At 37.8% G+C, this 26,776-nt stretch overlaps 1 protein-coding gene across 1 annotated transcript in view; it reads left to right on the forward strand.

Moving 5' to 3' along the window:
• Positions 1-26,776, forward strand: part of NEK11 (NIMA related kinase 11) — a 356,448-nt gene that overhangs the window by 149,053 nt on the left and 180,619 nt on the right. The gene's annotated exons all lie outside the window — the stretch shown is intronic.

Here is a 26,776-nt window from a genome sequence, read left to right on the forward strand (position 1 = left end):
AGAAAGTCAAAGTATGTTTAATGAGTTCAATTATAATTTGCATTTATAATGTCTAGTCAAAAGGAATTTCTTTTTCTGAGAGTTTTTATCATGAATGGATGTTGAATTTTGTCAAAAACATTTTCAGTACCTATGGAGATGATCATGTGATTTTTGTCCTTCTTTTTGTTGATGTGGTGTATGATGTTGATGGATTTTCAAATATTGTACCATCCCTGCATCCCTGGAATAAATTCTACTTGACCGTGATGAATAATCTTTCTGATGTATTTTTGAAATCAGTTTGCAAATATTTTGTTCAGTGTTTTTGCATCTATGTTCACCAGGGATATTGGTCTTTCATTTTCTTTTCTTCTGGTGTCTTTGCCTGATTTTGGTATTAGAGTGATCCTCGCCTCATAGAATGAGTTTGGAAGTATTCCCTCCTCTCTACTTTTTGGAAAACTTTAAGGAGGATGGATATTAGGTCTTCACTGCATGTTTGATAAAATTCAAAAGTGAAGGCATCTGGACCAGGAGTTTTGTTCTCAGGTAGTTTTTTGATTATTGATTCAATTTGGTTGCTAGTAATTGCTCTGTTCAGATTTCTGTTTCTTCCTGGGTCAGTCTTGGCAGGTTGTATTTTTCTAGAAAGTTGTCCATTTCTACTAGGTTATCCAATTTTTTAGCATATAATTTTTCATAGTATTCTCTAATAATTCTTTGTATTTCTGTGGTGTCCATAATGATTTTTCCCTTCTCATCTCTGATTCTGTTTATGTGTGTAGTATCTCTTTTTTTTCTTGATAAATCTGGCTAGGGTTTTATCTATTTTGTTAATTTTCTCAAAGAACTGGCTCCTGGTTTCACTGATTCTTTCTATTATTTATTTCTGCTCTGATCTTTCTTATGTCCCTCCTTCTACTGACATTGGGCCTCACTTGTCCTTCTTTTTCTAGTTTCAATAATTGTGAGTTTAGACTGTTCATATGGGATTTTTCTTCTTTCCTGAGGTAGGCCTGTGTTGCAGTATACTTCCCTCTTAGCTCAGCCTTTGCTACATCCCACAGATTTTGCAGTGTTGACTTATTGTCATTTATCTCCATATATTGCTTCATTTCTGTTTTTATTTGGTCATTGATCCATTGATTATTTAAGAGCATGAAATACCATGAAAATGTGTTTGTGGGCTTTTTTGTTTTCTTTGCATAATTTATTTGTACTTCCATACCTTTGTGGTCAGAGAAGCTGGTCGGTGCAATTTCGAACCTTCTGAATTTACTGATGCTCTTTTTGTGGCCTAGTCTATGATCTATTCTTGAAAATATTCCACATGCACTTAAGAGGAATGTGTATCCTGCTGCTTTTTGGTGGGGAGTTCTGTAGATGTCTGCTAGGTGCATCTGTTCTAATGTGTTGTTCAGTGCCTCTTTTTCCTTCCTTATTTTCTGTCTAGTTGATCTGTCCTTTGGAGTGAGTGGTGTGTTGAAGTCTCCTAAAATGAATGCATTGCTTTCTATTTCCCCCTTTAATTATCTTAGTATTTGTTTCACAAATATAGGTATTCCTATGTTGGGTGCATAAATATTTATTATGGTTATATCCTCTTGTTGGACTGACCCTTTTATCGTTATGTAATGTCCTTCTTTGTCTCTTGTTATTGCCTTTGTTTTGAAATCTATTTTGTCTGATACAAGTACTGCAACTCCTGCTTTATTCTCCCTATTAGTTGCATGAAATATCTTTCTGCATCCCTTCACTTCTAGTCTGTGTATGTCTTTGGGTTTGAAGTGAGTCTCTTGTAGGCAGCAGCATACAGATGGGTCTTGTTTTTTTATACATTCTGTGACTCTATGTCTTTTGACTGGTACAGTCAGTCCATTTATATTTAGGGTGATTATCAATAGGTACTTACTTATTGCAACTACAGGCTTTAAATTCATGGTTGCCAAAGGTTCAAGGGTAGCTTCTTTGCTATCTAACAGTCTAAAAGACAATCTAAAGGTTCTGCTTTTCCCCCTCCCTTTTCTTCTTCTCCATTCCTTATATAGTAGGTATCATATTCTGTACTCACTGTCTATCTCTTGACTGACTTTTGGAATAGTTGGTTTAATTTTGCATTTGCTTAGTAATTAGTTGGTCATCTTCCTTTACTGTGATTTTTTTTCCTCTGGTAATAGCTATTTAGCCTTAGGAGAACTTTCACCTATAGCAGTCCCTCCAAAATACAGTGTAGAGACAGTCTGTGGGATGTAAATTCCCTCAACTTTTGTTTATCTGGAAATTGTTTAATACCTGCTTCAAATTTAAATGATAATCTTGCTAGGTAGAATAATCTTGTTTTGAGGCCCTTCTGCTTCATTGCATTAAATACATCATGCCCCTCCCTTCTGACCTGTAAGGTTTATTTTGATAAGTCTGATGATAACCTGATGAGTTTTCCTTTGTATGTGGTCTTTTTTCTCTCTGTGGTTGCTTTTAATACTCTTTCCTTATCCTTGATGTTTGCCATTTTAATTATTATATGTCTTGGTGTTGTCATGCTTGGGTCCCTTGTGTTGAGATAGCCTTGCACTTCCAAGGCCTGAGAGACTATTTCCTTCCCCATACTGAGGAAGTTTTCAGCAATTATTTCTTCAGAGAGACTTTCTATCCCTTTTTCTCTCATTTTTTCTTTTAGTACCCCTATATGCAAATATTGTTCCATTTAGATTGGTCACGGAGTTCTCTTAATATTTTTTAGTTCCTAGAGTTCCTTTTTTCTCTCTGTGCCTGAGCTTCTTTGTATTCCTGTTCTCTAACTTCTGTTTCATTTACCTTCTCCTCTTTCTCATTTAATCTGCTTTTAAATCTGTTGTATGTTTAATTTATAGATTCTCTATTTTTCAAAGTTTCTGTCTCTTTCTTGAAATCCTCCTTGAGGTCTTGAATATTTTCCTGTAGCTCTGTAAGCATATTTATGGTTTATATTTTAAATTCTTTAATAAGTGGATTGGTGATTTCAGTTTCACTTGGCCTTCTTTCTGGTGTTTGTTGGATTTTGTTTTCACCAGGTTCTTTTGATGTTTCATATTTGTAATGAATGATATGGAATAATAACTTGGTTTAGGCATCATCATCTAGTGACCAGAAGCTCTACTCTCTTGTGCTGCCCTCCACCTGGAGCAATGGCAGGATTCTCAGGTGAGTGGCATTGTTGTCTGCCTGCAGGAAAGAGCTGTTTCTGACTTCCCAGCCACAGTGCCTACCTCCACTGTCAGAGCCAGTGGGCCAAGCATGCAGGGAGGAGCCTCTATGCTATGCCCCTGTAGCTGCTATAGGTGGAGTTGCCCTCTGGCTGGCCCAGCATAATGGCGGGGTCAGCAGGTTTGCAAGCTGGTGCAGGCCAGGAGGAAGGAGTGGCAGACTGTGTATCATGCTGGGGAGCTCAGTGCTGCATGCCAGCTGGGGTGGGAACAAAGCTCCTGAAACTTCCTTACCTGCTGGACTGAGTGCACCAGAATGATTTTGTCCACCTGTCCTTTCTCCTGAGCAGCAAGCTCTGTGTAATCCTTACCCCCTTAGCACCCCTCTCACTGTTGGGAATTATTTAAAGTACCCACCTTTCTTCTGTCCTGGAGCAGCCGGTTGTGGGTAACTGTTCACAAGTGGCTCAAATTTCAGTTTCTCCATGTGGTCCTCCTGTCTTAGCTTTCCAATCCCACTGGTCTCCAGAGCACCACGTAATGTAGATTCATGCTCCCAGAGCAGGTCTCCAGGGCTGAGCATTCAGCAGTCCTAGGCCTCTACCCACCCACTGCTCTGTTTCTCTTTCTCCCACCAGTGAGCTGGGGTGGGAGGAGGGCTTGGATCCTGCTGGATCACAGCTTTGCTACTTTACCCTTTTCCGTGATGTCTTCTCTTTTTCCCAGATGTAGGCAGTTTTTCACAGTCTTCTTTCCTATTACTCTTTCAGGATTAATTGTATTTGCTATATTTTCGTGTTATATGTGGTTTGGGGAGAAGGTTTCTGTCTCACTTCCCACACTGCCTTTTTTAAGCCCACTTATCAACACTCTGCTTTATTTTAAGGTTGACTTCTACATCTGTTGGGAAGTATACAGCTTTTTTTCTTCTTGTTGCTGTAAGAATTTTTTCTAAAGATACTGGCTTTAGGAATAAACTTAAATTTAAAAATTTCTGGTCTTTCAGTAATAGAGGCATTTGAGACATCTCAGTTTCCCTGAGCTCTTTTACCACAGGATTTTCTCCTCTCTCATCATGGAAGCAGTTTAAATCTCAATGCAGAAGCCATGTGGAAAATGGCATTCTATTATCAGTAGATCCAATGTGGGGAAAATATATTTTCCTTTGAACAAGAATCTTATGTAATTTTCAGCTTTGAAGTATTCATAGGACATTCTATCTGAGATCTTGTTAAAGAAGTAAATAAGTATTGTATGCAAATCAAGTCAAATAGTTCTGAGCTTTCAAAGATGCACAGTGTAAAAAATTGTGTCTGCTTTATTCTTCTAAAGAGGATAAAGTAGAAAGTCACCTTTTCTTTGGTTATGGAAAAGTAAGCATAACAGGGACTCTACCTTGGGGTTTTCATGAGGGTCATGACTCCTGTTTGTGTTTGGATGCCTCCAGGAGGGGAGAACATTATCAAGATCAGGCCGGATTATGTTGGATCCCAACCCATCGTATCTCTTCAGTTCATTCTTGTAATTATTCATTTCTAGGTTTTTCAGTGGCATTTTCATTGTTAGCTTGTTTCTGCCATGATGATCTTTTCCTCTATCACAACCTTCCCCTAATCCCCTCAAAAAGAAAAAAAAGACAAACAACACAAAGGTATGCTCAAAGGAATGAATTTCTTTAAATTTTGCTTTATTGAGCATCCACTATTTGCAAATTGCTGTGTAATAGCCCTTAGGATATAAAATCAAAAGTGATAGGATCCCTGCTCCTCAGGAGAAGTTGTCTTGCTCTTCTTAGAGTACCTTTCTCCAGTTTGAGAAAGTGAATCTTGGACTTTGGGTTGAATTTGAATTATATATCTCTCTTTACACTTAATTTTTTTATTATGGACATTTAAAAATAGATTCAAATGTATATATAATTTCTTTATGATTTAAGGTTACAAGGCATCTCAGGAAGATGTTGCATCATGTCACTTGTATTAAGAGTAAATTAATTTATGAAGCCCCTCATTTAAGCCTTTGGAACTTCATTGAGCAAGCTGGCTCTTTTTGACAGGTATCTACATCTTCTTGTTAAATCAGATGTATGAGTCCTCAGAAATTTAGGCAAATAGAACTGGCAGAGAGAAGAGTAAAGCATACAGTCTTTTTGTCTCAGCTGTGTCTGTCTTCTTTTTTAAAAAACTAGTATTGCATAAAGAACTATAGGACTATCAGACAGTATTGCTATAATGTTTTAGGCTTACAAAAATGATACCTAATTCAGGCAAGACTTTAAAAGCCAAAACCTCCCAAATATAGAAATGAAGGAGTATTTTAATGTTTTTGTGAGCATGTGGTCATCTCTCCTTTCAGAGATTATTAACTATTCAACAAGTGCAAGCTAAGGATTTATCATCATCCTGACCCTGAGTAACCACCTTATTAACTTAGTGATTACCTTGGTTGTATCTGAATCAAAATGGGCTTATAATTTATATTGCTCAACCTACAGTGGAATGAATACAGAGAACTATTTTAGTGTCAGATACATAAATGTGGTCTTTTGGGGACACTCCTAGAAAAATTAGATTGAATGAGGTTGATAATTTTTCTCTGAATCTGAGTGCATAGTATCTGTTTATTGTGGATATATTCTTAGGATTGGCAACACTTGTGAATAATTGACAGGTGTTTGGCTTTAGCCCTGGTATGTAATTGTACTTATAATGCTCAATGAAGAATTGGTATAATGCTAATTACATTTTCATCTGTTAATGCTTGCCCCTATGTAACCTTATCCTCCTCCTGCAATCTGTTAAAGCTTTCAGGATTCATTTATTTGTAGCAGTCAAGTAAAGGAAGTCCCTCTCTTGAAAGGCATTAGCTTCTAAAAATTTATGAACAGACATTTAGAAAGTTAGGATAATTGTGTTCATTGAGGACAATACTTCAAACACAGCCAATTTGTTTAAGCAATTGCTGAACATGTTTTTCCCCACAGGAAAATAAAATGTATGATTTGGGTTCCTAGGCCAGCTCCTTAAATTGATTTAAACTCTGAATAGTTAGAACTTATTATTTTGGTAGGAGAAACAAATAAAGGACAGTGCTATTGAAATAATGGTACTGTAATTAAACAGAAAGGAAACCATATTTCATTGTTGGTCTTACCTATCTTGTTGTGAGAGGTCAACCAGATGGTTCTTTGATCTCATGGCTCTACTTTCTTTGGGTGGTTTCAGTGAAGGGAATGGCGAAGAGAATGGTAGGGATGTCAGTGTATTGTGAAGCTCTCAGGGTTTTACTCAGAGATTTGGTATGGGGGTTGGCTAGGACATGGACAACAGAGAAGTCTAGTTCATACCCAACATTGGAGTCAGGTGGTGTTCTTGGGCAGAAATGTCAGATAAGGCTCATCTGCAGGTAAAAGAAAATGGAGAGGAACAGTACCTGCCAGGCCTCCCAAGACAAAGCATTGTCATGGGTGAGCATTCCCAGAGGGGACAGAGAAAGAGCATAGGAGGAAAACAAGCCTATTTCCTGGTGAATCATTTTAGAAAGGTAGAAACACAGCCAACTGGACAGCAGTTCTTGCAGCTAACGTGGGGCCTGAAGACAGCTGGCAGCCAACAGCCCTGTCAATTGTCTCTTGGTGAAGGAAGCTCTGGAGCAAGAAAGCCCATTTCTCTCACCTGTTCATGTTCCAGACAGTTCTTGTGCAGTGTCAGAAGCAAGTTGTTGGACAGGGATGCCATCCTAAGGAGAGAGCACTGGTATCATTATTTCCAGTCAGCAGAATCTAAAGTACAGAATACCAAAAATAACTGTGTTCCAGCACAGGATATTATGTAAACATTTCAATGATTGATATATTTTGTTGATGCAAAGCAATGATTCATTTTGTAAAGTGAAGAAAAACACGTTACAAAGTTGCCCATAGTGTGATTATTTTTTGTAGTAACAAATAGACTTAGGTAGGTATATAAAGTATTTAGCACATAGACTATCAACTGCAGAGTAAGCACTCCATAGAGAGTTGCTTTACTGTCACTCAACAGAAGCTGCAATAGGGAAACATTTCAGTCAAGTGCAGTAAATTTGGGTATTAATATCTTTTTCCAGTGACTAGCATGTGTTTTGCCAATGGGTTTCAGCCCCAGGCAAGTTCACTAAGGATTCAGTGTGACCAAAGAAAATGATAGCAAAACGTTCTTGGGGTGAAAGGATTATACCCAATTTTCTTTCCAGGTGGCAGGTCAGTCAAGAAAATCGCGTTCACTCAGAGCGAGTCTGCATGCAGCAAACCAGTCCCTGCTTCTGGGCCCCTCTGTCTGCACCACTGTCCTCTGGGCCCCTCTGTCCACACAGCTGTCCTGCACAGCCATCCTCTGGGCCTCTCTGCACAGTTGTCCTGCACAGCTGTCCTCTGAGCCTCTGTCCTTGGCACTGCCACCACTCCAGCCTCTGCTCTGCTCCCCTGCAGCCTTGCAGCCCTGCCACCATGTCGTGCCCAGAGCACTGGGTGGAGCTCTTTTTATAGAGTCAAGAGCCATGTATTGCCCACAGGTGTGCAATGAGCTAGTCAACCAGGGCCAGGTGAGAATCCTGGCCACAGGAACTCTCATTTTATCCACACTCCACCCCTCCAGGATTCTCTCCTCTCAATCTATGTGCCCTTAGTCCTCTGCAATGGTCCCTGTACAAGGAAGCTCTAACATTGTTCTCCAGCCTCTCCAGCAAAAAGTCTTGCAGACACACAGGCTGGACTCGTGGCTCTGTCTCTGACCTCTGCCTCTTTGGTCTCAATGGCTGGAACTGCTGCTCTGGTTTCAGTTGTTGCCATAGCTCCAGTAAGATCCTATCTTTCCATCTAATTTCCTTCCATTTACTCCTGTTTGTATCAAATCAACCAACATCTGGGTCCTCGTAACCCTCACAAGGCCCCTCAAATTCCTCCTGTGAGTAACAGGTCTTAATTCTTTCTGGGTTCTCGTTGCTTCAGCTACTGTACGTGTCACCTTGCATTTTGTAATCAGTGCCTCAAGGCGGGCTGCACTGTCAGGGAAGACAGTTTTCCCATCTCTGATCCTGAAAGAACAATTCCATCCACCCCTAAGTTCCACAGCCACCGGCTCAGCCTGAGTATAGGAGCGGAGCATAGAGTGCTCCGCGACCTGGGGAGGGGCTCCTCCTCTCCTTGGGGAACTTTCAGCTGCTGGGTCTTTATTTTCTTTACAACCACTGGGTATGCTTTCAATACAGGAGGGGCCAGTGCCTCCGGCACCACCCCTTCATCCTTTCCCAGCTCCTCCATTTCTGGGGCTGATGGCACCTTTCTCTCCCCTCCCCCGAGTGCCTCCTCTGCTACAGTGCCTTGCAACAATGCCAGCTCAGTCTTCAGAAGGTCTCTTACCTTCAGCTCAATGCTTCGCAGCTCACGTTCTCATGCCACCTCCACCTGTGCTTCCCTCAGGAGTTCGTGTTTTTCCTTGATGGCCTTTTCCTCCTTCAGAACAGCTGGCAGTGCTTCCATCTCATCTCCAATGGCACCTTGCTGCTGGCACTCTCGTGCTGCCTCCTCCTGCATCAATGCCATCTCCTTCCTCAGGGAATCCACAGAAGTTTGCAGCTTGTGTTCTCGTGCTGCCATTTCTTGGGTCTCCTTTGTAGACCTTTTCAATACTGTGAGAAGCAGCCAACCCACAGTCCCTGCTGCCTCATGGGCACTCTGCTTCTCAAAGGATCTGCTTACTATACCAAAAGCCACCCCTACTGCCTCAGGTGTCACCTCCACTTGCCTCCAGTCCTGGGGTGGGGCCCAGTCCTCTAGGAGGCAAGCCACCTCAGACCCATACCCATTGGGGGATGATCCACTGTCTCCCCAAGCACAGGGGCAGTCCGCTGAAGCACCCCTCCCATAAGGGCAGCCTGTCTTTTTCCTTGATCAGCAATGAACCCTGCTGACTTTCGCCAATTGTCTTGCCAATGGGTTTCAGCCCTTGGTAAGTTCACTATGGATTCAGTGTGACCAAAGAAAATGACAGCAAAATGTTCTTGGCATGAAAGGGTTATACCCAACTTTCTTTCCAGGTGGTAGGTCAGTCACTAAAATCCTGCTCACTCAGAGTGAGTCTGCATGCAGCAAGCTGGTCTTAGCCTTTGGGCCCCTATGTCTGCACAGCTATCCTCTGGGCCCCTCTGTCCACACAGCCATCCTCTGGGCCCCTCTGTCTTTACAGCTGTCCCACACAGCCGTCCTCTGGGCCTCTCTGCACAGTTGTCCCACACAGCCGTCCTCTGGGCCTCTGTCCTTGGCGCTGCCACCACTCCAGCCTCTGCTCTGCTCTCCTGCAGCCTTGCAGCCCTGCCACCATGTCGTGTCCAGAGCACTGGGCAGAGCTCTTTTTATAGAGTCAACAGCCATGTATTGCCCACAGGTGTGCAGTGAGTTAGTCAACCATGGCTAGGTGAGAATCCTGGCCATAGGAACTCTCATTTTATCCACAGCATGGAATGATTGATACAAACTCTGCAGATAATTTCAGTGTAGCTGGGTCATTTTTTTTAAAGTACAAAAATACAACTGCAGAAACAAAGCTAGAAGTAGCTACTCTCTCTGTTCATGTTCATTTTCCAAACTTTATGGTTTGTATGGTATCTGTAGTCATGATCCCAAGAATAGCTAAAGATGCAAAAAAAGTTTCCCTTTTATTTTCTCCTCTGGTACCCTATCATCTCCTTGTCCCTCTCTCTCCCTGTTGTTGGTCTTGTGTTCAGTTCTCCCATTGGCCATAAGGGCATGATACCACCACAGAAGAGGGAGATGAGATGGTCTTCCAAACATTGTAGAGCTCAGTTATGGAAGAAAGTAATTAGAAAGGACTGGTATAAGCAGGATGAAATTCCCCAGTCTTTGTTTCTAAAGTTTTATGGATCTTACTCAGAACTTGAAATATATTGGGATGATATGGTAGAATGTATACATTCCCTCTCCCTTTTAAATATCCTTCTAAAAACTCAGTTCCACATACATACTTGCCATATTTCAAGTGCTCAGTGGCCACCTGTGCTACTGGTTGTTATACACACAATTTGCCATTGCAGAAAATTCTATTAGACAGTCCTGAGCTATTCTGCTCCAGCCCCTATAGGCCTTACTCAGGGGTTTTCTTGCAATCAGCCAGCTTGTAGATTGGGTAGATGCCCTACCAGTTTGAGCCAGTTTTCAGTTTGGCCCACTGTGCTTTTCAAAGTGAGTACTTTTTTTTTGGCTATTTTGAGGTTCTTCTGTTCTTTGGTCCTTCAGTCAATCCATCAGTTCCTTCTTCTCTTTCCACATGGATGCTAAACTCTGCAGATTGCATGGCAACTGTGGTTTGTCTCCCCTTGCATGTACTTTGAAGTTCTGGAGGACATCTTGTCACCTAATTTGTTGAAAATGTTGGCCATGGTTTTTGGTTTTGCAATCTAGCTGCTCTGTGTTTTACAGGGGGATTAAAGGAAGATCCAGAAACTATGCTTCCAATGTAGCCACCTTTTCCCCCCAAATACTCAGAATCAAAACCCCTGGGTGGTCTGTATGCATATTAAAGCATAGAAAGAACCCATGGAGCTTCTGGGACATGATAGGACTTTAATAAACAGCTGCTGTATAATATTGTTCCTTAAGTGTTAGTTCAAGCAGCCTGATGCCTTTTGTTATATTTAGACAGGCTTTATGTTGCTATTCCCTTCCACCAAAGTAAAGCTTTTATTTAGAGTAATACTAAAGCAAAACCCACTACTGAGCTGTGTATAAAATTTGCAATTCTATTTACTCAACTGCTTAAATTATGTGTGCTGTTTTCTAGATGGATGTCAGGATGATTCCCAATTAAATAAAATAAAAATATCTAGAAGATTAATAAAACTTCCCCAACCAACCAGCCAAAGACTGCTGTGGGGTAGGCTCCTCTGTGCAGTGTTCAGGCAGATTTCAAAGAGTAAATTTAACTTCCTGGCGACCAAAGCCTGAGTTACATTTGAAATTCATTATCAATCTGTGCTTCAGAAATCCTCTGGGCAGTTCTGGTTGACTTCGACAGATGGCAAGTTTATGGTTCTGGGTGTAATTTGCTTCACATGTGCCTGATCCCAGCCTTCCTTTTCACTGCTAAATTCACTCCCTTAGGGATTTATTTGCTTACTTCTTCACAGTTGGCTGTATTTGGAAAAAGAAAGAAATGCAAAATACAAACTTCTAAGGACAGTGCACCTCTCAATTTTTTTTTCAATTCTCTTCCTCACCTCCCTGCCATGCTTCCAGACTGCCAGATTTAAGACCTGGGAGTCAGATTAAAGAGAAAATCTTCAAAATGGATGGAAGTGATGAGTTTGAGATGATATATTATTCCCATGTAGAAATGTCTGGTTGGAAATTGGAGAAAATAAAAACAGGTATATTGTTACTAGATGTATAAGTGTGTAGATGTATAGTTACTAGAATAAGAAGTATATGTAGTAGATGGATTTTAAAATTTGTAACAGGATAGTAAAAAAAATTTCACCCCAAGTGTCATGGTAGTTTCTATAATCATATTGTCTCATATTTCAGTTACCAGCACCCATTCCAAGAAGGTGTGCTGAGACCATAGCAAGGCCCTTTCCACAAGTTACTGGCTGATAAATGAAGTATTTTCCATGTGCTCAAATGCAGGTAAATATCAATAGATCAAATTGAAGCAGGTAAATGGAAAGCTGCATGCCTTCAGTGTCATTGAGAGGATTTCCAGAAGAGAAAATAGTATTGTATCAAAACTAATTGATTACTGAATTAGCCTCTAGGTCTAATTGTTCTATATAGTCTATTTAGCCAGATAATTCCATGTCTTTTTGTAACCTTAATACCTGCATCAAATGTGGTAGAGTTACATTTCCATAAAACCAGGTTCTGACTTTGTAATAAACTTGTGGTGCCTAATAGACTACTAACCCCCTTTCCCTGCCAAGTAACTGAAAAGCAGAAGTCAAACTTGCCTGCCTTCCTTTCTTTTAGCCACAGAGGGTCTCATTGTGTGCCCTGTGTTTACCATGCTCTGATGCCCTGTGTGGCTTGTCACAGGCTCCAGGGATCCCTGAAGGTGAGTTGTGGCTCCAGATTGGATCTGAAGTAAACTTGGGAAGTCAGCCCCTGCCTGAAAGGCTTCAGTCAGGGTTAGCCATGATTTCCAACTTGAGAGAGTCCTTAATGATCAGAAATACTCTAATTGGCGCAGCATTGAGAAACACAGACAACCATATGCCATCAGTTCACACAGAGTTCATGTCTCGAGAGCCGGACAGCTTGTGCTGCAATCCTGGCTCCACCACCTACTTACTCAGCCTGGTACCTTGAACACTGCCTAATTTTGAGGTTTCCTCATCTAAAAAATGGGAGTAATAATATTTACTGCTTCATTTGGATTGTTATGAGGGTGATTAAATGAGTTAAAATAGGTAAAGAATGTAGAACAGAATAGTAAACGCTAAAATTTTAGTTATCATTATTCATATTATCATTAATTGCCATTTGTATTATTGGTGGAGACAGTGTAATCGTCTGCTCCTAGGACAGCTCAGAATGTCCTAGGTCAGGGATTGTTGCTCCCATCCAACCCTTCAGACCTATCAGAGCAAAAGAGATTGTGTGCGTGCAGGGTACTGAACGATTGTTAGCCTTCTACTCTTTGGACCTGTGAGTTTTCTTTTTTGAGTGTTCAAATTTCTACAGGTATATTAGGTCATATAGCAGGGTGTAGTCATTGTAAACTTTTTAGATAACATATTTAAGAAATATTGAATGAGAACTAATATCTATACCAAACAAGCTGTTTAACATGGAACTTTTCGAGGCAAATTACTTCCTCTGAGCTTTGGTTTTCTCGTCAATACAACAGAGAGTTTGGAATTAGCTAATCTTAATAGATTCTTGTAGCTTTACTATTTTGTCAGTATGAGAAAACATTCTTGAGGTTTGAATTAGACTTGTGTTTAGGGAAAAGGAATAGGTGTATTGGGGCAGTTTGTAGCACACAAATATATTACGCACATCCATGCAGGTGAAAGTACTGGGTTCAATCTGATGATGATATTTTACTAGTAATGTATAGCTCTCCCCTCTCTTTTTTTAAAGAAAACTTTTTCATGGTATAAGAAGTACTGAGTTGATATTGCCTTTTTCATTTTATCCTTTCATCTGAGTGTGTAGTGTCACTGCATGGTGCTTTTAATAGGCACTTCTCTGATGATGAATAACGTTAAATATCTTTTCATGATTTGGGGCCATTTAGTGTCTCTCCATCTTTTGCCATTTTCTATGGGATTCTCTCCTTTTTTCTCATAGATCCGTAAGAGTTTTAATGAGTGAATGAATTTTTTACATATTCTGGATACCAGTTTTTGATGAATATTTGAGTTGCAAATGTTTTTATTTTGAGAGAGAACATCTTCTCACACTCTTTATCTCCCTTTTAAATTTCCTATTGGATCTTCATGACTTATTTTCATTAATTTAATGAAGTACATTTTATCAGTCTATCCCTTTATTATTAGTGCTTTTTACATTTTAAGAAGTCTTTCCCTACCCCAAGATCAAGAAGAAACTCTCCTGTTTTCTTTTAAAAGCTTTATGATTTTATTTTTCACAGTTAGATCTACCTATAATTGATTTTTGTGCGTGTATGTGGTGTGAGATAGGAATCCATATACATTGTTTTCCGTATGTATATTCAGTTGGCTCAGCATAATTTGTTAAAAAGAACTTTTTACGCTGCAGTTTATCTTTGCACTGGCCGAACTTTTTTTTTTTTTAGATAATTATTTTTTATTGAAGGGTAGTTGACACACAGTATGACATTACATTAGTTTCAGGTGTACAACATAGTGATTCAACATTTATATACATGACAATTCTAGGTACCAGGTATCACCATACCAAGCTGTTACAATATCTTGACTATATTCCTTACGCTATACATTACATCCCGGTTACTTATTCATTTTACCATTGGAAGTGTGTACTTTTTTTGTTTTTGTTTTTGTTTTTGTTTTTGTGTTTTTTTTGTGTGTGTGTGTGTGAGGGCATCTCTCATATTTATTGATCAAATGGTTGTTAACGACAATAAAATTCTGTATAGGGGAGTCAATGCTCAATGCACAATCGTTAATCCACCCCAAGCCTAATTTTCGTCAGTCTCCAATCTTCTGAGGCATAACAAACAAGTTCTTACATGGAGAACAAATTCTTACATAGTGAATAAATTACATAGTGAACAGTACAAGGGCAGTAATCACAGAAACTTTTGGTTTTGCTCATGCATTATGAACTATAAACAGTCAGTTCAAATATGAATACTCATTTGATTTTTATACTTGATTTATATGTGGATACCACATTTCTCTCTTAATTATTATTATTTTTAATAAAATGCTGAAGTGGTAGGTAGATACAAGATAAAGGTAGAAAACATAGTTCAGTGTTGTAAGAGAGCAAATGTAGATGATCAGGTGCGTGCCTGTAGACTATGTGTTAATCCAAGCTAGACAAGGGCAATAAAACATCCACGTATGCAGAAGATTTCTCTCAGAACGGGGGGGTGAGGTTCTAAGCCTCCCCTCTGTTGATCCCCAGTTTCTCACCTGATGAACCCCCTGTGACTGTGCCTGTCTTAGGTTGTTCCTCCCTTGAGGAATCTTACCCGTCTCTGGCTAACCAGTCATCTTCCAGGGCCATACAGGGAAATGTAGAATTGGTAAGTGAGAGAGAAGCCTTATTGTTTGAAATGGTTAGCTTTTTATTTCTTTGCATATTTATGCCCTGTAGCTTCTATGCCCAGCATTTGTCTTGAGGTATCTTTACCACTTGGAAGAATTATGATATTCGGTAAATTTGATATGAGGCACGAATTCTATTTAAGGGTTGTAATTAGGAAGGAAGAAGAAAAGCTATAGAAGTAGCAGGCAGAAGAAAACATGGGAAGATTGATTATTTCTTTGACATATCTTCTTGTAGAGTAACTTCAGCATGTATAGGTTTTAAACTACTAATTAAATTGCGCACACACATTAACATAATAGGAGTATAGTTACATAACCAAAGCATACCTGTAATTACCAGCCATCTCCAGTGAAACCAAGAAAACCAGATAGGCACCTTAGGCATTTATGAAAACTTATTTATGATATAGTGGATATTGTCCAAGTGAACTTGAAGTCTGAGAGAAATCAGACAAATTAAAACAACCCATTCCTGGGGAATGTTCACATCCCTTATGTTCTTTTAACAGTAAATAGTCTGTAGTTGTAAGATTTTGGAGTGCTACAATTTGCACTTCTCCTAATTCTTGATTGAGTTCCAACAGTGTAGATCCAGTCAAATTTGTTGTTTTACTGTATGCACAGGCCAGCTTAGATATCTCCTTCTTCATTCCCATGGCAAGTCCAGGAACTGGTGGGATGAGTGCATCTACAGCTGTAGCAGTGAGTCTGACCAAACTTTTTACAGTGCAGTTTATCTTTGCACTGACCGAATGATTGAATATGTGTAGATCTGTTTTTGAACCCTCCGTTTTAATCCTCCACTTTTTTCTTCTTTGTTAATATCACACTTTTATAAGTAATATAACTTCATAATAAATCTTGCTATTTGGCAATACAAGAACTCCAAATTTGTTCTTCTTCAGTTACCTTGAGTATCCTTGTCCTTTTGCATCTCCATGTAAATTTTAGGATCAGCTTATCAATTCCTACAACAAAGCCTACTAGGATTTTAATTGATATTGCATTGGGTCTATAGATCATTCTGGGAAAAATTAATATCTTCATATTAAGTCTTCTAATCTATGAATGTGGATCTCTCTTTCTCCATCTACCCTCCCTCCCCCTTTTTTAGGCCTTTAAAATTAATTTTCTCTTAGCAGTGTTATTTTGGTTTAGTGTAGGGTCTTGCACATCTTTCATTGGATTTATTCCCAGGTGTTTGATGTTGTGTGATGTTAATGTAAATAACTTTTTAAATTTCATTTTTAAGATGTTTTTGGTGCATGCTTATAAAATTGACCTTTTTGTGCACAATCATATTGAAATGCTTAATGACAGTTTAATGGCTTCTTTTCTGATCTTTGTATATGTATATTTAAAAATTTTTCTAGTCTTACTGTTCTGGGTAGCACATTACAATATTGAACATAAGTGGTGAGAGCAGGCATCCTTACTTTGTTCTCTATCTCAAAATAAAAACATAAACTTTAAATATTTCACCAATAAGCATATTATTTAGTATATATTTTTATAGCTTTAAAACAATGTTTAAGGAAATTCCCTTCCATTACCAGTGGGCTAAGAGTTTTATTCTTTTTAAAAACAGAGATGCAATTTGAATTTTATCAAATGCTTTTTCAGGATCTGTTAATATATTGATGCAATTCTTCTCTTTTCTTCTACAGTGAAGTATATTCCATTGATTATTTTTCAAATATTCAATCAACCCTATATTCCTGAAATAAAATCCAGTTGTTCATGGTATATTACCTTTTTAATGTATCATCATATTCTACTTATATATGTATATATGTGTGTGTATTTGGATTTTTTGAATTTATGTTCATAAAAAATTCACCCATAATTTTTCTTTCCTCTAATATTTTTGTTATGTGTTTCATCAAAGTTGTGTTGGCTTTATGAAAAGAAGAGATTGAAAAAGATTGATGTTCTTTATTCCTTAAATGTTTGGAAGAATTTGACTGTAAAGCCATCTGGTCCTGGAGTTTTCTTTGTGGGAAATTTAAATAAATTTTTTAAATTAATATTTTAAATAACTACTTATCTCTATTTAATAGATAAAGGACTATTTAGATATTCTATTCTTGTATCAGTTTGGTAAGTTACATACTTTTAAAGACTGTTCATTTCATTCCATTTTTCAAACTTATTGGGGAAAAACATGTTACAATGTCATCTTAATACTTTCTAATACCTGTGAAGTCTGTAATGTTGTATACTTTTCCATTCCTATTTTTGTTAATCTGTGTGCTTCTCACTAGAGGTCTTTTAATTTTATTAGTCTTTACTGATTTAATTTTTATAGTGTGTTCATTTCTATTTCACTAATTTCCACTTTCAAAATTTCTTAAACTTTCTATGATTTATTTTTCTTTTTTTGTTATCAAGTTGACTTAGATCATAGATATTAAACATTTCTATTTGTTAATATATGCATTTATTCCTTTTCATTTTGCTATAATCATTTATTTTAACTGCATTTTATTAATGTTTTTTCATTATTTTGTCAAAGATGTGTTTTTTATTGAAGTATAGTTTATATTCAATATAAAGGTTTCAAGTGTATAACATAATGAGTGATTCAATGGTTATCTGCATATTAAATGCCCACCCCAATAAGTGTAGTTACTATTTGTCAACCTAGAAAGATATTATAATATTATTGACTATATTATCTATCCTGTACTTTCATCGCTGTGGCTAATTATATTGTAATTGAGATTTTATGTGTCTTTATCCTGTTCCCCTATTTCATTGACCCACCCCAACCACACCCTATGGTAACCACTCTTCTTTGTGTCTATGAGTGGTATGCAGTCTTCTTTGTGTCTATGACTTTATTTCTGTTCTATTTTATTTTTTTAAGATTCCACATACACGTGAAATCATATGGTATTTGTCTTTCTCTGCCTAGCTTATTTGACTTAGCATAATACCTCTAAGTCCATCTATGTTGTTGAAAATGGCAAGATTTCTTTCTTTTTTATGAATAAATAATGTTCCATTTGTATATATATACCACATCTTTATCCATTCATTTATTGATGGACATTTCAGTTGCTTCCATATCTTGGCTATTGTAAATAATGTGGCAATAAACATAGGAGTGCATGTATCTTTTTGAATCAGTGATTTTATTTTCTTTGGGTTAATTCCTAGAAGTGGAATTGCTGGGTCATATCATATTTCTATTTTTAGTTTTTTAAGAAACATCCATACTGCTTTCCACAGTAGCTAGACCAATTTACATTCCCACCAACAGTCTAGGAAAGTTTTCTTTTCTCCACATGCTCACCAACACTTGTTATTTCTTGTATTTTGGTAATAGCCATTCTGACTGATGTGAGGTGATATCTTATTGTGGTTTGATTTGCATTTCCCTGATTCATAGCGATATGGAGAAATTTTTCATGTGCCTATTGGTCATCTGTATGTCTTCTTTGGAAAAATGTCTATTCATGTCCTCTGCCCATTTTTCATTTGGGCTCTTTGGGTGTTTTTGGTGTTGAATTGTGGGAGTTCTTTATATATTTCAGATATTAGCCTCATATTTGATATATCATTTGCAAGTATATTCTCCAAAATCGTACGTTACCTTCTGTTTTGTTGATGGTTTCCTTTGCTGGGCAGAAGCTTTTAAATTTGATTATTTTTGTTTTACAAAGTTGTTTTGCAAAACAATTTGTTCCTTGTTTATTTTCCTTTTATTTCCTTACACAGGGAGATATCCAGAAAAAAATTTACTCATTCTGATACTCAAGAGATTGCTGCCTATGTTTTCTTCTAAGAATTTTATGGTTTCATGTCTTACATTTAGGCCTTTAAGCCATCTCAAGTGTGCTTTTGTGTATGGTGTTAGACAGTGATCCAGTTTCATTCTCTTCCATGTAGCTGTCCAGTTTTCCCAACACCATTTATTGAAGAGATTGTCTTTTCCCCATTGTATATTCTTGCCTCCTTTGTCATATTTTAACTGACCATATAGACATGAGTTTATTTCTGGGCTGTCTATTCTGTTCCATTGATTTGTGTGTCTATTCTTGGACCAGTAACATACTGTTTTAATCATTGTAGCTTTGTAGCATAGCATGAAGTTAGGGAGGGTGATACCCCCAACTTTGTTCTTCTTTCCCAAAATTGCCTTGACTATTCAGGGTCTCTCTTTTTTTTGAAGGACAGATTTATTTATTATTTTTTAATTTAAGTATTGGTGATATACAATCTTATGTTGGTTTAAAATATACAGCACAGTGGTTCAACAGTTACCCATATTATTAAATCCTCACCCCTTCTAGTACACTTTTTATCTATTAATGTAGGAAATGTTACAGAATCATTGGCTATATTCTTCATGCTATACTACTGTCCCTTTGACCAGCTTATATTGTGATTGTGAATTATTGTGCCCCTTTATCCCCTTCACCCTCTCCCACTACAACCCTCTTCCCTCCCCTTTGGTAACCACTAGTCCCTTCTTGGAGTCTGTGAATCTGCTGCTATTTTGTTTCTTCTGTTTTACCTTGTTTTTATACTCCACAAATAAGTGGAATCATATGGTACTTGTCTTTCTCCACCCGCTTATTTCACTGAGCATAATACCCTCTAGCTCCATCATGTTGTTGAAAATGGTAGTCCTTCTTTTCTTTTTATGGCTGAATAATATTCCCTTGTGTATATGTACCACATCATCTTTATCCATTCATCTAATGATGGAAACTTAGGTTGCTTCCATATCTTGGCAATTGCAAATAGTGTGGCAACAAACATAGGGGTGCATATGTCTTTTTGAATCAGGGATTTTGTTTTCTACAGGTAAATTCCCAGGAGGGGAATAACTGGGTCAAATGGTATTTCTATTTTTAGTTTTTAGAGGAACCTCCATACTGCTATCCAAAGTGGTTGAACCAATTTATATTCCCACCAAAAGTGTAGGAGGGTTCCCATTTATCCAGCATTTGTTATTTCTTGTCTTTTGGATAGTGGCAGTCCTAACTGGTGTTAGGTGATATGTTATTGTGGTTTTGATCTTCATTTCCCTGATGATTAGCGATGTGGACCATCTTTTCATGTGACTGTTGGCCATCTAAATTTCTTCTTTGGGGGATGTCTGTTCAGGTCCTCTGTCCATTTTTTAATTGGGTTATTTGCTTTTGGTGTATTGAGGTGTGTGAGTTCTTTATATATTTTGGATGTTAATTCTTTGTCAGATAAGTCATTTACAAATATATTCTCCCATACTGTAGGATACCCTTTTGTTCTGCTGATGTTGTCCTTTGCTGTACAGAAGCTTTTTAGTTTGATGTAGTCCCATATGTTCATTTTTGCTTTTGCTTCCCTTGCCTGAGTAGATGTGTTCAGAAAAATGTTGCTCATGTTTGTATTCAAGAGATTTTTGCCTGTGTTTTCTTCTAAGAGTTTTATGGTCTCATGACTTACATTCAGGCCTTTGATCCATTTCTAGTTTACATTAAATTAATTTTTAAATTAAAGTATCATTGATATACAATCTTATGAAGGTTTCACAAGACCAACATTGTGGTTTCAACAGTCACTTATATTATCAAATCCTCACTCCAGCCCCATTGCAGTCACTGTCGATCAGTGTAGTATGATCCTATAGAGTCATTACTTGTCTTCTCCATGCTGTACTGCCTTCCGTGTGACCTACCTATATTGTGATTGTGAATTATAGTGCCCCTTAATCCCCTACTCCCTCCCTTACCACCCCTCCTCCTACCCATTTCTCTTCAGTAAATGCTAATCTCTTCTTGGAGTCTGTGAGTCTGCTAATGTTTTGTTCCTTCAATTTTGCTTTGTTATTATACTCCACAAATGAGTGAAATCATTTGGTACTTGTCTTTCTCTGCCTGGATTATTTCACTGAGCATAATGTCCTCTAGCTCCATCATGTTGTTGCAAATGGCAGTCCTTCTTTTCTTTTAATGGCTGAATAATATTCCACTGTGTATGTGTACCACATCTACTTTATCCATTCATCTACTTATGGACACTTAGGTTGCTTCTATATTTTGGCTATTGCAAACAGTGTAGCGATAAACATAGGGGTGCATATGTCTTTTTGAACCAGGGATCTTTTTTTCTTCAGATAAATTCCTAGGGGCAGAATTCCTGGATCAAATGGTATTTCTATTTTTAGTTTTTTGAGAAACCTTCATATCGCTTTCCACAATGGTTGAACTAATTGACATTCCCACCAGCAGTGTAGAAGGGTTCCCCTTTCTCCACATCCTTGCCAATATTTGTTGTTGTCTTTTGGATGGTGGCCATCCTAACTGGTGTGAGGTAATATCTCATTGTGGTTTTAATTTTCATTTCCCTGGTAATTAGTGTTGTGAAGAATGTTTTCATGTGCCTGTTGACCACTCTAATTTTTTCTTTGGAGAAGTGTCTGTTCAGATCCTTGCTCATTGTTTAATCGGGTTATTTGTTTTTTGGGTGTTGAGGTATTTGAGTTCTTTATATATTTTGGATGTTAATCCCTTATCAGATAAATCACTGACTAATATATTCTCCCATACTGTAGGGATGCCTTTTTGTTCTGTTGATGTTGTCCTTTGCTGTACAGAAGTTCTTTAGTTTGATGTAATCCTATGTGTTCATTTTTTATTTTGTTTGCCTTACCTAAGGAGATGTGTTTGGGAAAAAGTTGTTCATGTTTACAGACAAGAGATTTTTGCCTGTGTTTTCTTCTAAGAGTTTTATGATTTCATGACTTCCACTCAGGTCTTTGATCCATTTTGAGTTTACTTTTGTATGTGGAGTTAGACAATAATCTTCATTCTCTTACATGTAGGTGTCCAGTTTTGCCAATACCAATTGTTGAAGAGACCCTCATTTTCCCATTGTATATTCATGGCCTTTATCATATATTAATTGCCATGTATGTCTTGGTTTATATTGGGGTTCTGTATTCTGTTCCATAGATCTATGGGTTTGTTCTTGTGCCAGTACCAAAATGTTTTGATTACTGTGGCTTTGTGGTAGAGCTTGAAGCTGAGGAGCATAATTCCCCCAGCTCTGTTCTTCCTTCTCAGTATTGCTTTGGCTATTCGGGGTCTTTTGTGGTTCCATATGAATTTTAGAACTATTTGTTCTAGTTCACTGATGAATATTGTTGGTATTTTGATAGGGATTGCATTGAATCTATAGATTGCTTTAGGCAGGATGGCCATTTTGACAACATTAGTTCTTCCTACCCATAAGCATGAGATAGGTTTCCATTTATTGGTGTCTTCTTTGATTTCTGTCATGAGTGTCTTGTAGTTTTCAGGGTATAGGTCTTTCACCTCCTTGGTTAGGTTTATTCCTAGGTATTTTATTGTTTTTGATGCAATTGTAAATGGAGTTTTTTTCCTGGTTTCTCTTTCTGCTAGTTCATTGTTAGTATATAAGAATGCAATAGATATCTGTGTATTAATTTTGTATCCTGCAACTTTGCTGAATCCAATTATTATTTCTAGTAGATTTTTGGTGGATTCTTTAGGATTTTTAATGTATAATATGTCATCTGCGAATAGTGACAGTTTAACTTTTCCTTACCAATTTGGATGCTTTTTATCTCTTTGAGTTGTCTACTGTGGCTAGGACCTTCAGTACTATGTTAAGTAAAAGTGGGGAGAGTGGGCCTCCTTGTCTTGTTCCCAATCTTAGAGGAAAAGCTTTCAGCTTTTTGCTGTTAAGTATGATATTGGCTGTGGGTTTGTTATATATATATCATTTATTATGCTGACATACGTATCCTCTATATCCACTATGTTGAGAGTTTTTAGCATGAATGGATGTTGAATTTTGTTAAATGCATTTTCAGCATCTATTGAGTTGATCACGTAATTTTTGTCCCTTTTGTTGATGTGGTGTATTATGTTGATTGATTTCCAAATATTGTACCATCCTTGCATTCCTGGAATAAATCTCACTTGATCAAGATGGATGACCTTTTTGATACATTTTTGAATTCAGTTTACTAATATTTTGGTGAGGATTTTTGCATGTATGTTCATCAGGGATATTGATCTATAATTTTCTTTTTTCCTGCTGTCTTTGTCTGTTTTTGGTATTAGAGTGATGCTGTCCTCAAAGATTGAGTTTGGAGTATTCCCTCCTGGTCTACTTTTTGGAATACTCTAAGGATGGGTACTAGGTCTTCTTTAAATATTTGGTAGAATTCAGTCATGAAGCCATCTGGTTCAGGAATTTTGTTCTTAGGTACTTTTTTGATTACCAATTCGATTTCATTGCTAATAATTGGTCTGTTCAGATTTTCTGTTTCATCTTGGGTCAGCCTTGGAAAGTTGTATTTTTCTAGGAAATTGTCCATTTCTTCTAGGTTATCCAATTTGTTAGCATATAATTTGTCATAGTATTCTCTAATAATTCTTTGTATTTCTGTGGTGTCCCTATTGATTTTTCCTTTTCATTTTTGGTTCTGTTTATGTGGGTAAACTCTTTTTTTCTTGACAAGTATGGCTAGGGATTTATCTATTTTGCTTATTTTCTTAAAGAACCAGCTCCTGGTTTCATTAATTCTTTCTACTGTTTTATTCTTGTCCATTTTTTAAAATTTCTGCTCTGATCTTTATTATGTCCCTACTTTTATTGACTTTGGGCCTCCTTTGTTCTTCTTTTTCTAGTTTCATTAATTGTTACTTTAGACTGTTCATATGGGATTGTTCTTCTTTCTTGAAGTAGGCCTGTATTGCAGTGTACTTTCCTCTTAGAACTGCCTTTGCTATATCTCACAGCTTTGGGGCTGAGTTTTCATTTGTCTCCATATATTATTTGATCTCTGTTTTAATTTAGTCACTAATCCATTGATTATTTAGGAGCATGTTGTGAAGCCTCCATGTGTTTGTGGGCTTTTTTGTTTTCTTTGCAAAATTTATCTCATACCTATGTGGTCTGAGAAGCTGGTTAGTACAATCTTAATCCTTCTGAGTTTACTGGGGCTCTTTTTCTGGCCTAGTAATGTGATATACTCTGGAAAATGTTCCAAGTACACTTGAGAAGAAAGTGTATCCTACTGCTTTTGGGTGGAGGTTCTATATAAGTCTGTTAGGTCCATATGTTCTAATGTGTTGTTCAGAGCTGTCTCCATACTTATTTTCTGTTTGCTTGATCTGTCTTTTTGTGTGAGTGGTGTGTTAAAATTTCCTAAAATGAATGCATTGCATTCTATTTCCCTGTTTAATTCTATTAGCATTTGTTTCACATATTTAGGTGCTCCTATTGGGTGCAGAGATATTTATAATGGTTATATTCTCTTGTTAGACCAACCCCTTCATCATTATATAATGCCCTTCTTTGTCTTTTTGACTTTCTTTTTTTTGAAGTCTATTTTGACTGATACAAGTACTGCTTTTTTCTCCCTATTAGTTGCATGAAATATCTTTTTCCATCCCTTCACTTTTAGTCTTCACATGGCTTTGGGTCTGAAATGAGTCCCTTGTAGGCAGCATATAGATGGGTCTTGTTTTTTTATGTATTCTGCCTCTCTGTGTCTTTTGATTGGTGCATTCAACTCATTTACTTTTAAGGTGATTATTGATGAAACAGGGCTTATTATCATTTTATTACTTATTTTCTGGTAGTTTTTATAGCTTCTCTTTGTTCCTTTCTTCCTCTCTTATACTGTTGTTATTTGACAGTTTTCTTTAGTGTTATGAGTACATTTCTCTTTTTTATTGTTACTATTATTATTTGTGTATCTATTATTGTCTTTAGTTTTGTAATTACCAAAGGTTCAAGTATAGCTTCCTCACAATATAACAATCTATTTTAAATTGCTGATTACTGTATTTCAAACAAAATCTACAGGTACCTTTTTCTTCTTCCTCCTCCTTCTCCTCCACACTTTATGGAGTAGATGTCATAATCTGCACCTTCTGTGTACCCTTCACTGATGCTTTGTATATTTGACTGTTTCTTTTGTTTTTTCTTTAATTTTGTACTTGTCTGCTAATTAATTGATCTACTCCCTTTACTGGGTTTATTTTCACTAGGGAAAGCTATTTATACTTAAGAAATCTCCATCTACAGCTGTCTCTTTAACATATCCTGTAGTGCTGGCTTAGTGGTGGTGAATTTCTTCAATTTTTATTTATCAGTAAATTGTTTAATACCTGCTTCAAATTTAAATGATAATCTTGCTGGGTAGAGGATTCTGGGTTAGAAGTCCTTCACTTTCATTATATTAAATATGTTATGCTACACCTTTCTGGTTTGTAAAGTTTCTGCTGAGAAGTCTGCTGATAGCGTGATGGGATTTCCTTGATAAGTAATCTTTTTTCTCACTCTGTGTTCTGTCACTATGCTCTCCTTATCCTTGATCTTTGTTATTTTAATTATTATATGTTTTGGTGTTGTTTTCCTGGTGTTCCTTTTGTTAGGGTCTCTGTGCTTCTATGACCTGAATGTCTGTTTCCTTCCCCAGATTGTGGAAGTTTTCAATAATTATTTTCTCAGAGATTTTCTATCCCTTTGTGTCCCTCTTCTCCTTCTGGTACCCCTATTATGTGAATATTGTGTTTTTTTGGATTGGTCACACAGCTTTCTTATTCTTTCATTCCTTGAAATTCTTTTTTCTCTCTGTTCCTCAGCTTCATTGTGTTCCTATTCTTTAATTTCATCTCATCGACAATCTCCTCTACCTGCAATAATCTACTCTTAAATCCCTCCATTGTATGTTTCATTTCAGATACTGTGTTCTTTAGCTCTGAGTGGCTCTTTCTCAGGTCATCTATCCCTTTGTTGAAGTCCTCCCTGAGGTCTTGGATATTTTTCTGTTGATCCCTGAGCATGTTTTAACTTTTACTTTGAAATATTTATCAAGAAGATTGGTGATCTCTGTTTCATTTAGCCCTCTTTCTGTTGTCTTTTCTTGTAGGTTTGTGTGGAACATATCCCTCTGCCTCCTCATTTTGTCAGTGTTTCTGTGTTTCTTCCTTTGTATTAGATGGATCTGCTATGCTTCCTGGCCTATGGAAAAAAATCTTTATGAAGGAGGCCTTCTATGGTGCCCAGAAGCTCAAGACTCCTTATTCTCCAGTGTGCAAGACCCAGGTGTTGGCATGCAGTGGGCAGGACTGTATTTGTCTGTCTTGTGTAGTTGATGAGTCTGGACAAGCAGTTTGCTTCAGCAATGCCTTTGTGATTGGCGCAGAAATCTCTACTGGAATCACTGGGTGGGACCACCCTCTCCTTGCCCTGCAACGGTAGTGGGTCTGTAGAGTTAATGGGGTGGGTGGTCTGATGTGTTGCTCTGCCCAGGCCCAATGCACAGCATGGGATTGGACACCTGCAGTGAGCAAAGTACTCTCGGGGCTCCTGCAGGCATCACCCTGGTTGGGCTGAAATGGAGCCAAGGAAGCTGGGAGAGTCTACCTCTACCTGCCAGGCAGCAAAGTCTGATGCTGCTCCTGGGCCAAGTGGGTTGGTTGGCAATGCTCAGAGGGAGAAGCCTTGGGGCTGCATTTCCAGTGAAGGGGTGGAGTATCTAGTGTTCCTGAGAGTTCATGACCTGTTGGACTGAGGACAGGCTGGGGAGTTATCATCCACTTACTCTTTCTCCTGAGGAGAGAGCTCTGGGCAACACTTACCCCTCTGGTACCCCTCCTACTGCTGGCAATTCTTTCAAACTACCACCTCTGCTTTTGTCTCAGGGGACTGGTAGAACTTGCCTGTTATCCACAAAGCACTGGATCTCAGCCTCCCCAAGTGTTCCAATCCTGCTATTGACCAGAATGCAATGTAATGTGGGCTCGTGCTCCTGGAGCAGATCTCCAGGGCCAAGTGTTCAGCTTTCCTCTTTATCCTGC

Source organism: Manis pentadactyla, chromosome 14, assembly GCF_030020395.1.
Source record: "Manis pentadactyla isolate mManPen7 chromosome 14, mManPen7.hap1, whole genome shotgun sequence".
In the NCBI taxonomy this organism is placed as follows: Eukaryota; Metazoa; Chordata; class Mammalia; order Pholidota; family Manidae; genus Manis; species Manis pentadactyla.